Here is a 13415-nt window from a genome sequence, read left to right on the forward strand (position 1 = left end):
CCTCCAAAGGTTCCCCTTCTGTAGTTGAGAGCTGATATGCCCCAGATCCATATACCGCTGTGATGATGTAAGGACCAAGCCAGTTTGGTTCGAACTTGCCCTTTTTATCTCTGTCTTGCTGATTCTTGGGGTTCTCTCTGAGTACTAAGTCACCTACCTCAAATGTGCGAGGCTTAACTTTGTGATTGTAACTGCGACTCATTCGTTGTTGGTAAGCCTTGAGATGATTAAAAGCAGTGTGCCTTCGTTCCTCCAGCAGTTCTAGTTCTTGTAAGCGAGAGACCCTGTAGTCTTCATCATTGATTATGTTTCTCAAGGAGACCCGTAGAGAAGGTAGCTCGACCTCAATAGGCAAGATGGCTTCAGCGCCGTAGACAAGTGAGTAGGGTGTAGCTCCTGTAGGTGTGCAGACACTTGTGCGATAGGCCCAAAGTGCAGGATTGAGTTGGATATGCCAGTTACGGCCAGCGTCGTCGATTGTCTTTTTAAGGATTTTGAGAATTGTTTTATTAGACGCCTCAGCTTGGCCATTACCTTGGGGGTAATATGGTGTGGAGAAACGGTGAGAGATATGGAAGCGGTCACAGAGTTCACGAACATCCTGATTTTTGAAAGGACGCCCGTTATCAGTAATAATGGAAGTAGGAATCCCATATCGACAAATGATGTAGTTCAGGATGAAGGTAGTGATTTGTTTCCCAGTAACTTGTGTGAGAGGCACGGCTTCAATCCACTTTGTAAAATACTCTGTGGCTGTGATAATGAATTTATGTCCATTGGAAGAAGGAGGGTGAATCTTGCCTATGAGATCGAGTCCCCACTGACAAAAGGGCCAAGGAGATGCAAGTGGTTGTAGTTCTTGTGCTGGTGCATGTATGAGGTCTCCATGAATTTGACACTGCTTACACTTCTTGACAAACTGATATGCATCTTTTTCCATAGTAGGCCAGTAGTATCCAGTCCTGATGAGTTTCTTGGCCAAGGTAGGACCACTAGTATGCGGACCACATATCCCTTCATGCACTTCTCGTAACGCAATCTGAGCTTCGTCACTCTCTAAACATCTAAGAAGGGTGCCATCTAGACCTCGTCGGTATAGGATATCTGCTAAAATGATGTATCGAGAGGATTGGCGAATGAAAGTGCGGCGTTGATTGTTCGATAGATCGGGAGGTAAGATATTGTCGCGAAGGTATGTGAATATGGGACCATATAACTGGGATTCAGGACCAACAACACATATCATTTCCGTAGGGGTGATCTCATATGACGGAAGCAGCAGGTTGTCTACCAGGAACTCATAGCAGGTCTCATTTTGTGGTAGATCAATGAGCGAAGCAATTGTAGCCATGGCATCTGCAGCGCGATTTTGTTCTCTTGGTATCTGCTCAAACTCTATCTTTGCAAAGTGTTGTTTTAGATCATCTACCAGTTGTTTGTAAGGCATTAGCTTTTCATCTTTTGTTTGATAATCATCAGTTGCTTGACGGATGACAAGTTGAGAATCCCCAAAAACACGAAGTTCTTGGATCTTCCATTGAACTGCAATTCTTAACCCAGTTGTTAATGCCTCGTATTCCGCTATATTGTTGGTGCAAGGAAATGACAAGCGGTATGACTTTGGTATAGAATCGCCTTGGGGAGTTATAAAGAGTATACCCGCTCCTGCCCCGTGCTGTGTATATGAGCCGTCAAAATATAATTGCCATGGCTTTGCAGGTGATATTGTTAGAATGGACTCATCTAGAAATTATGACTGTAGAGGAGCATCATCTATCATGGGAGCATCTGCCAGTTGATCTGCAATTGCTTGTCCTTTTATAGCTTTTCTGTCCACGTATTCAATGCCGAATTCACTCAAAATCATTACCCACTTGGCCAGCCGCCCAGTAAGTGTAGCTTTGTTGAGAAGATATTTTAGTGGATCGATTCTGGCAATCAACTTAGTCTTGTGAGTGAGCATATAATGTCATAATTTTTGTGAAGCAAAGACCACAGCGAGACATGCACGCTCGATTGGTGTGTAGTTTATCTCATATCCCACCAATGTGCGACTGATATAGTAGACTATTTTTTCCCTGCCGTCAGGTATTTGTTGTGCTAGGAGTGCCCCCAATGCCGTTGGAGTAGCTGATATGTAAAGTAGCAACGGTTGATCTGGAATTGGTGGCATCAAGACTGGTGGGTTCAAAAGATAGTCTTTGAGCGTCTGAAAAGCCTGTTGACAGTTCTCATCCCATTTGAACTTGATGTTTTTGTGTAGCAGGTGCTGGAAAGGATTACACTTATCTGCAAGTTGTGCTATGAATCTTCGTATGGATTGGAGTCTCCCTTGTAAAGACCGAAGTTGATTGATATTCTTGGGTGGCGGCATGTCCAAGATAGCCTTGACCTTCACTGGATCAGCTTCAATTCCTCTTTTAGACACAATGAATCCTAGGAGCTTCCCGGAGGTTACTCCAAAGACACATTTCTTTGGGTTTAATCTTACCTTGTATTTTTCCAGCCTATCAAAGACAACTGAAAGTATGTCCAAGTGTGTATCTCTGTCTATTGATTTTCCCAAAAGATCGTCAACATAATCTTCCACGGTTATGTGCATGAGATCATGAAAGATAGTCGTCATAGCTCTTTGATAAGTAGCGCCTGCATTTTTCAACCCAAAGGGCATGACATTCCAACAGAAGGTTCCCCATGGATAAGTGAATGATGTTTTATGTTGATCTTCAGGTGCAATCCTGATCTGATTATATCCAGAAAATCCGTCCATTAAAGATAACATTTCATGGCCTGCTGTGAGATCAACGATCAAGTCAATGTTTGGTAATGGGAAATCATCCTTTGGACAAGCCTTGTTGATATCTCTGAAATCTGTGCATATTCAGATGCTGCGATCCGGTTTACTGACAGGTACTAGATTGGAAATCCATTCGGGATAATCAATTGGGCGTATGAATCTGACATCCAGTAATTTATCCAGCTTTGCCTTGACTAGCAATGCCACTTGTGGATGCATTTTCCTTAATTTCTGCTTTACTGGTTTTGCCCCCGGTTTGACTGTCAAATGATGCATAACCAAATCCGGATCCAGTCCAGGCATATCAGCGTATGACCATGCGAAGTTGATTTTTCATCCCTTAAAGAAGCTTATGAATTTTGCTCTCTCGGCCTCTGTCAATGATTGAGCCAAAAATATGTTGTGTGGAACCTCTGCTGTACCAATGTTTGTCTTTATAGTCTCCTCTACCAACATGGATGATTTTTCCTCGTATGATGCTGGGAGAATGTCGAGCCTTCCATCTTCGGGCGCCTCAGAGAGGTTTTCACCCTCAGATACGTCCTTTCTTTTTACTTTTTTGGAGTCAGATAGCGCCACAGTGTGGTTTTCGCCATAAGACCCTTGTTTTGTTTTTATTTTCACATTTTTGCGACTAGAAGGCCCGACACCTTCACCAAAGTATGCTATGTTGTTGAGCTCTATGGCATATCCTGTTTTGTGGTTTCCAGGGGGGAGATCATCTTGAATGCCAAGGTAGTCGATAATAGCTTCGTCATTTTGAAATGTATCAAATTGTGTTGGTCCTTCATGATCCCAGTCAATGAGTTGAGGATGAACAAGGGGAAGGTCTTTAGTTCTTTCAGGGTTTGCAGGACTAATAGTGAAGATGTGGTTATATTCAGGTATGTCAAGGTAATCGTCGAGGTCATCGATGGCACTCTCCTCATCAGTTTCGATCGTGAGCGAATCCAAATTGTCATCACTAGTAGAGCCTTCTGGGACAGGTGTCCTCATCCTATGTGATTTTGACCTAGGACCTTGAAACGAAGCTTGTGCGGGATCCTTATGGGTTGGTTCTTGACCAACTCTGAACTTTTTGTAAAATTCCTCCTCCTCTGTGGGTTCATCTGGCTCTCTGAATGTTTCAGTGAGCTCATAGTCACTGGAGGATTTGTCTGAACCCCATTCCCACTCATTGGAGTCTGTGGAATAGTAATCCTCTTGTTGAACTTCGACAACTTTAATTCGCCATACCTCTTTTGTTCTTTTATTATGTAGTCTGGGATTCAGAAAACCAAGCCCCTTGGAGCGTTCCCTTCTTGTAGTTAGCTCAGGTTGTAAGGGCTCCATGACACCTTCTTTGCGTAGTCCGAGAGGGCTTTTTCCGTCATACCCGAATCTTTGCAAAATTTTGAAGCCTTTGCCATAGTTCTCATAGGGTATAATAATCTGATCATGTGTGTCCTCTTCAACGTCCTTATAGAGCATTTTATATAAGTTTTCTTCTTCTAGTTCACCCCATTTTTGAAAGATGGTAGGATCCCATTTGAGCATCATGATGGAGATTTGCTTGTTAGGATGTGGCCTCCCATATTCCTTGGGAGAGGTCATGACTTGTCGTAAAAACATTGTTTGATTCAGAGTGTATTCTCCCATGCCTTTGTCTTGAAACTTGCCTCTAAGTTCACCTTGTTTGGATGTCGAGGGTTTTAATGACTCAGGATCAATATATGCTGAAGAAGGAGTAGCCTCACGATTGCTGGGGATGATAGTCTCAGTATGTGATCTCAAGTTATTACAATATATGAATGGATTTGGATCACCATTGACGGTCACTTCAACTCCATTGTGAGGAAACTTAATGCACTGATGGTATGTTGATGGGACTGCCCTCATTTCATGAATCCAAGGACGTCCTAGCAATATGTTGTACGTGAGATCTAGATCTAGGACTTGACAAACCACATCCTTTGTGACTGGCCCTATTCTTAGCGGTAAGGTGACTGTGCCCTTGGACGAGCGCTCTTCATCATCATAAGCCTTAATGGTGATTTGGTTTGTAGAATTCACAGCCTTGTCAGAATATCCCAATTGTCTTATGGTACTCAAGGTACAAATATTAAGACCTGCTCCTCCATCTATCAGGACTCGCTTTATTCTATGTTTATGTATGAAGGCTTCAACATGTAGAGGTGCATTATGTGGCTGACTTATGGAGGCGTCATCGGCTTCTGTAAATGTGAGGGAGTGTGGAACAGATAGGTATCCCACCATGGCTTGAAACTGGTCCACGTTCAGATCAGTAGGGATGGCAGTATCTCTCAAGATTTTGTCAAGGATAGCTTTATGTGCAGGAGATATACGTAAGAGCTCAAGAATAGAGATGAGTGCAGGTGTCTTCCCTAGTTGTTCTACAAGGTCGTACTCAGGCTTGATTGATGAAAGATTGGTATTCTTAGTGGAGGCACCTGGCAACGTGATCTTACCTTGACGGGTTGTAACATGACATTCAGAGGTAGATTCGGACGAAGATCCCACACCTTTTAGGACAATTTTGGGTCTCTGAGAAGGATTCTCAGGATTTTTGTTTTTGATAGTAATGGTAGAGATATGATTGTCCATTGAGATGTGATTGATAGTAGAATCATAATTGTAAGGTGCTCTAGTATAATTGGCTTGATCATCTGTGACTTTGCCTTTTCCTTTGTCATGTTTTGGGAATGGTTCCTTAAACATCTCATGCTCTTGATTAGATGAATGTCCCTCAATCTCTATATCTCCTCTGTCAATGAGATCTTGCACAATGTTTTTCAATCGATGGCAATTACTTGTCTTGTGACCCTTGCTCTTATGAAACTCACAATACTCATCATCATTCCACCAATTCGGTTTGACCTTTGGTTCATATGGAGGAAAATCTGGAACTGCAATTACTTTGTTTGCTACAAGCTTTTTGAATACTGATTCAAGTGGTTCCCCCAATGGAGTGTACTTCCTTCGTGGTCTAGAAGTTGTTTGAGTGTTCACCTGATTGTTGGTAGAACTTGATCCAGAAAAGACGAACTTGGGTCTCACTGTGTTGGCATCGACAACACCATCATTAACTGTGTTCTTGTTCTTATTCCAAAATTTTGGTTTGTCCTTTCCTTTGAAGTCCTCTTTGTTTTCTTTGAATAGTTTGATAACTCCTTGTTCAATTAAGACCTTTTCTGTTGCTATGCCCTTTTCAATGACATCCTTGAATGTAGACAAACAAGCTTTCCTGAGATCATATCCAATAGCCTTGTTAACATTTTGTGTGAACATTTCTACCATTTGTTTCTGTGGGATTTCGCAAGAGCATCTGCTAGCTAAATTTCTCCATCTCTGTAAAAATGTTGCGAAAGATTCTCCTTCCTTTTGTTTCGTATTACACAAGGTAGTAACTGAGACATCTGTTTCAATGTTGTAAGAGAAATGCTGAATGAATGCCTCTGCTAAGTTGCCCCATGACTTAATACCAGGAGGTAATTGAGAAAACCATTCCATAGCTTGATCTCCTAAGCTCTGTGGGAACAACCTCATTAAGTATGTTTCTTCTGCCGCTACCTCAATGCAAGCTGTGAAGAATTGTCTTATGTGTGCCTTGGGGTCTCCTCTCCCTCTATATTTGTCAAATTTTGGCATTACAAAGTGTGGAGGAAATGGAGGCATTGGAATGCTCTTATCGAAGGGATAAGGACATATATCTCTCATAGTGTATGTAGGTTTTGGTGTACTCATGTCCTCCATTTTCTTTTGTAGATCTCTAATTTGTTGCTCCAAATTATTCTTGGGAGGAGATTGATTTCTTGTAGCATACCCCATATTTGAAATGCCCATTTGAGGAGGAGCTTGTTGCATGTATGGATGATACTGATCGTAGACATGTCCATATGGAGGTCTATATTGTTGCGACATGTATGGAGCACTTGGCATAACTTCTTGTTGAGGGACCCCATATCTGTTTTGTGCATATATACCATATTCAATAGGCCTTTCATTTTCCATTGTGTTGCCCCCAATTTTGACATGAGGTCTCCTTGTGTCAAAATTTTGAGGATGTCCTTGAGTATCCACTTGTTTTGATTGATTCATACCTTGAGCATGTGATTGAGCATAAGGCCTCCATGATGGTCCTTGAGTGTAAGTATCATATGTTTGAGCTTGTGTATGTGGGATTGCTGGCTTTTGAAGCAAAGCTGATGGTGACTCCGGCATCATATTATTCGGTCCTCTATTTCCTCCACTATTTGGTCTCCTTTGATCCATGTTAGGTTGAGTTTGTTGTGAGGGTCGACTTTCCATAAGTTGAGATAAGTCAAAATCATGCGGTATTTTAGCTCCACTTTGTGCCATCATGTTTAAAAAGTATTGACAATCTCTCCTCATTATCTCTTCAACCAATCTATTGAATTGAGGATCCATTATGGATTCTTGTATGTCTACTGATAGTATTGAAGAGTTGTCCACTGTGTCATTGTGTGTAGCATTGTTGTTTATAGTGTTTGCGCTTTCCACATTTGGATTGTGTCTATAAACATTCATGTCTGGTAATGTAGTGTGCTCAGGATTGTAGAATAGATCATTGTCATACTCATAAGAACTCATGTTTACGGATTCTTGAGCTTCTTTAGCTATTCTCCTAGATTTTTGAAGGCGGGTTTCAACCATGAACTAGGTGTTAGACCAAGATGTGAGAGACTAGATGAAAAATGACAAGAGTATGGAAGACCAAGAGTTGTATGGAGTGTAAGTGAATCTTGAGGTGTACTTGCAATGTCCAAAGTGTAAGACCAAGTATGTAAGTAGTAGAGTAGGTGTGACTTCCAAAGAGAGGATAGTTTCTCTTGATGAGGTAAGCTGACCTTGACTCTAAGTAAGACCAAATGAGACCCAAAGGTAAGAAACCTTGATGAGGGACCACTTAGCAAAGTGTAGTTGTATGTAGTGTGTTGACAAAGTATGATGAGGACAAGCAAGTGACCTTTTGACTCAAGTTTAGACAATTGTGAATGTAAAATGAGATGTGAAGCAATGATGGACTGTGTGAAACCTTAGAACAGGCTGAATGCTAGATGAAACCTGAAGAGACAACCTAAGAAGCTCAAGTATGCCGAAACTGATTTTCTTTGTTTGCTTGACGGTTAAAGTTTTCAAATCCTGACACAGACGCCTCTGTATACTTCACAGACGCGATTATCTGACACAGACGCCTCTCTGTTTGACACAGACACTGATAAAAACACAGACGCTATTCTATACTTCACAGACGCGCTTATCTGACGCAGACGCGGTTTGAACAGACACAGACGCGTTTCTGTAACCTTAGTGCAATTTTTCCTATCTGTGAAGTTGTTTTGTTGTGACCAAATCTGATTTTTCGACTGTTTTTCATGACAAGAGGACACAATGTTGATGACTCAATGTTTGCAAACTATTTAGACTCCAAAAGTGTGTTGTTTGATGTAAAAAGTTTTTTGCATACACTTGAAGACACAAAAGACACAATGTTTTGCTGTTTGGTCTTGAATGTTTGAGTGTTTAGCATAAGACAAGCACAAATCTTAGGGCTGGCCAAGACAATAGTTGTTGATCCCACATAGGGTTTTACCCCCGAGGCTACGCTATTCAGAGCGGATACTTAGATGCTTGACCTCACTGGCTCCACCCTCGGCACTCACTTCTCGGGTCAGCCAAGCATCAGTCCCCATGAAAACTCCCCATGGCGAACTTTGTATCTCTACTAAGAACCGTATGTGTGTGGGCCGCTACCAGAGGTCCGACCTCCTGCCTCAACAACTAGAAGGATTTGGGCATCTAAAACAAAGAGGTGCTAGTAAGGGCATCCGCTCGTGTGGCCATACATGCGGCACTTTCAGCTCTGTAAATACAGAAGGCTCCCAGCCGGTAGGGGTTACGCCCTACAAATGATCAAATAAATTTGATCAAACGGGTTTATGGGGAGACATAGTGTCGGTATGAACTAATCAGCACACGTTATTCATAGTTTTCACCATGAATACATTTGATTATAGTGGTTCAGATGAGGTGGGTTTTCCTCGCTACCACTTGGGTCGTTCTCTTCTCACTAGTAGTCCTAATGACCACACGGGAAGACAGGCCCTCTAAAGATTAAACAAAAAGAGCCTATTGCTCAAGACACAAAAGACAATGATTCAATTTTAGTGCACCAATTGAAGTGTTTGCTAAGCTATGAAAAACAAGGCACACAACAAAATTACAAAACCCTAGCCAAGGCCCTGCAACAAAATTTGTTAGTAGTTTGGGTTGTTTCAAATGATAACCCCTTCCTGCAAGCACACAAGTTAGGTAAATTTTAGAAAACCCAAAAGACTTTGTGAAAAGGGGCCTTCAACAAAAACGTTTTTGCCTCCAAAGCAAGCTACACAAACTAGGTTAGCTAGATCTGCAAGGGTTAGCCGAAAATAAACCAGATCTGAAACCCTAAGTACAAAATCTGAATCTCAGAAAAATTGAAATTGCAAAATAGAAAGCACAGACGCTGCTATACCAGACACAGACGCGTCTGTATGACACAGACGTGGTTCTGTTATGCACAGACGCGCTCAGAGATCACAGACGTTGTTAAATGACGCAGACGCGGTTAGATGCATCGCAGACGCGGTCAGATGCATCACAGACGCGGTTAAGAGTCACAGACGCACCTTTCGGAAACCTGCAAAAATAAAAATTTGACAGAAACACAGACGCGATTCCCTCTATCGCAGACGCTTCTGAAACACAAAAACGCGATCCGAACACTCGCAGACGCGGAAAAAACCTAAAATATCGTCGAAATTGTCCGATCTGCAACTTCAAAAATGCAAAATCTGCAACAAAATTGTTAAATGCAAAGGGACAAGGCTCCCACCGGGCGTGCCAAAATGTTTATGGTGAAAATGGATACAATAATAACAATATTGAAAGGCTAAAATGAATTCAACCACAAAACCCTAGCCTAACAATCAACAAAGATCCACCATAACATATGAAGATAACCTAAGACAATGCAAAATAACTCAAAATCATAAAGATTATACCATCACATGTCCACTAGGGTTTTGATCTCCATTCTTCCTATCTCCATTGATCTTGTTTGATATATTTGCTCTCAGATTTTATGTGCACAAGTGCTCAACAAAGAACGGAATGTGGTTGCAAGTAGGATCGTAGTGTAGCCAATTGATCAAGTAGTTAGGTCATTAGCATGAGTGATTAGGATGCATAGAACGATTAGGGTTTGACAATGAAGAAAACATCTCCTTAAATAGAAGACACAATAAGAAATGGAGGGATAAGATTGAGAGGTGTAAAAGGAGGGGTCGGCTAGGATTAGAGGGTAGGTATAAGAAATACCAAAATAATGAAAGAGGTAGGTAGTGTATGAATTAAGAGATGAATGACATGTGTCATAGGTAGAAAAAGCTAATGAATTAATTAAATAAATAAAGATTTATTTAATTAATAGAAGAAGTAAGATAATTAAATAAATAAAATATTTATTTAATTTAGGAAAAGGATAATTTAAATAAATAAATGTATTTATTTAAATGAGAAATAAGGCTAGAAGAGGATAAATGAATTAATTAAATAAATAAAGATTTATTTAATTAAGAGAAGAATTAGGCTTAGATAATTAAATAAATAAAATATTTATTTAATTAGACATGACAATTTTGGGTGTCTACAGTCCCAACACTAATAAATGCTCCATCAAATATTGGAATATGTTTCATAATTGGTTGTTGTTTAGAGTTTGATGGTTTTCCATAGGACTTGGGAGAAAGTAGTAGTTGTGATATTGAATATTCTCCATTCCCTCAATTTCTGAGCTGCATTTGTTTTTCCATACTTGACAAAATTGAGTTAAATGATTTTTCTTCGGATTGTGTGTTCGAAGATGATGCCTCCCTATTATGAGGAACAATGACCTCTTGAGCTGGTTTTAGATTACTACAGTACTGAAATGGATTTGAATCTGCTGAGATCGTGATTTCCTACCAATTGTAGGAAAATTTTAGGCACTGATGATATGTTGATGGAATGGCTTGTATGTCATGTATCCAAGGTCTTCCCAAGAGTATGTTGTATGATAAGTCCAAGTCTAGAACTTGGCATGATCTGTCTTTCTGCAAAGGTCCCACTCTGATGGGTAACATCATAATTCCTTTAGAGGAACACTCTTCTTCATCATAGGCTTTGATGGTGATCTTTTTCCAGGGATCAACTACATCTTCTAAATAACCTAGAGCATAGACAAGACTCAATGAGCAAATGTTTAAGCCAGCTCCCCCATCTATTAGGACACATTTTACTCGCGTCTTGCGAATGAGGACTTCAATATGCAAGGGAGCGTTATGGGGATGTCGCAAGTACATGTCTTCTTCTTCAGTGAATGATAAGCAGTGAGGGGTTGTGAGATGTCCCACCATGGTTTGGAATTGATCTATGTCAAGATCCTTAGACATTGTTGTATCTACTAATGCTCGTTCAAGAATTTCTTTGTGTGCAGGTGAAAGCTTTAAAACTTCTAAGATGGATATTTGCATGAGCATTTTTTGTAATTGATCCACTAGACTGTATTGTTTGTAGTGGAGGGCATTTTAGTGGTAGGGCCCAACAAAACAACTTTATCTTTTCTTCTTGTGATAGCATGAGCAGGTTCTTGATGTTGCTTTTCTTTAACTACAATCACATTTACCACATTATCATATGTATGAGCGTAGTTTACCTTTTCTTTACCCTTACCATTATGTGTTGTTGATGATTCACCCTTCTCATAGTTCGGAAGTGGAGTTTTAAAAGCTATATGAGATTTGTTTGTCGTATGTCCATCCACAGTTATTACTCCATTATCAATCAAATCTTGGATGACATGTTTCAACCGCTGACAATTATCTGTGTGATGTCCCTTGTTTCATGGAAATTGCAATAATGGTTATTGTTCCACCAAGAGGGTTTCACTTGAGGTTCGTAGTTCCTTCCTTCTGGCAAAGTAATCAATTTGTTTGCAAGAAGTGCCTTTAGTGCTGACCCAAGTGGTTCTCCAGTGTTTGTAAATTTCCTTCGAAAGAAATTGTTGAAAGTTGATTTTTGGTGATTGTTGTTTTGTTGAGCGACTGTTGAGTGAGTGGATAAATTGAAAATTGGTTGTTACGTCGAAGGTGTCTCTTTCTATGAAATGGACGAGCTAAATTTTAGGCATCGATGGTGGAAATGGTTGGAAATGGGATGCAAGACGATCAAAAGCATCATAGTCATTACATCTTCATTGGTTTTCATTTGCCGAGGTTGATGGATGAAACCCTTTGCAATGAGAATCAAACACGTGACTATACTCCCATGGTATGTTCTTCACGACATTAATTCATGTGGTCCGTCCACTATTAACGACAGTTGTAGATAACAATGGAGAAGCATTTTCACCAGTTCCATAATGGGCAGCCAGATAATCATTACGTCCAACTTGCTTGCACACGGTACTATTTGACAGCTGATATTATTTCATCATTTCCACCTGACATTTTCCCACAGAACCATGCTTCTCATGTATATCGGCCTTCCCCTGTATGTCGGTTGTTCACATTGTTTTGTTTCCGTTGCATCGACGCTTTGTTTCGCGTGCGAAATGACACAAATTTGAGCTATCTATTTTTTTATGGTTGTCGCATGGTGAGCATTAACTCTAAGTTCCCGTATACCATCTATATAAAGTACAAATAGTACAGATAGTTCTTCATTATATATTCTTTTAACTTAAACTTAAAAGGGACTTTAAGGTGGGCATTAACTTTAAAAACTTTTGAATTTTTGCTTATAGCATGTATGTTTTTTCCTTAATTAGATGTTTGATTTTTTTAATAATTGTTAAATTTTTGTCCTTTTTAATTTATTATAATTATTATATTGTAATATATTTATATAAATAAATGAATTTTATTAATATTTTAATTCATATTTAGATAATATGTTTTATATATATATATATATATATAATTATTTATTAATTTAATACTTTTAGTATTAATTATTAATTTTTAAAATTGTTATTTTATTAATATTTAAGTTTAAATACAATTTAACTTTATATTAGTTTTTTTTTTTTTTTTGGTTTAAATTTAAATTTAAATTTGAAATTTGTTTTAATTGTTTATATTTTTATGACAAATAATAATCAAAAGTTAATAGAATTAATTTAATCTTTAATTATTTACATTTTAACTTTAATTTAAATGATATTATTAATATTTATTATTTTTGTTAGTATTTGAAATTTAATGTATTTGATTTTGTATTTAATTTAATTTATTTTAATTTTTAATTTATAATTAAGTTTGATTATTTTTTAATAACATATTTTTATGAAATTACAAATAATAATTAAAAGTTATCATAATTATTTGTCTTATTAAAATATTAATCATTGTATAAATCAATCTCTCTCTCTCTCTCTCTCTCTCTCTCTCTCTCTCTCTCTCTCTCTCTCCTCTCTCTCTCTCTCTCTCTCTCTCTCTCTCTCTCTCTCTCTCTCTCTCTCTCTCTCTCTCTCTCTCTCTCTCTCTCTCTCTCTCTCTCTCTCTATATATATATATAT

Source organism: Cryptomeria japonica, chromosome 11 (assembly GCF_030272615.1).
Source record: "Cryptomeria japonica chromosome 11, Sugi_1.0, whole genome shotgun sequence".
NCBI lineage: Eukaryota > Viridiplantae > Streptophyta > Pinopsida > Cupressales > Cupressaceae > Cryptomeria > Cryptomeria japonica.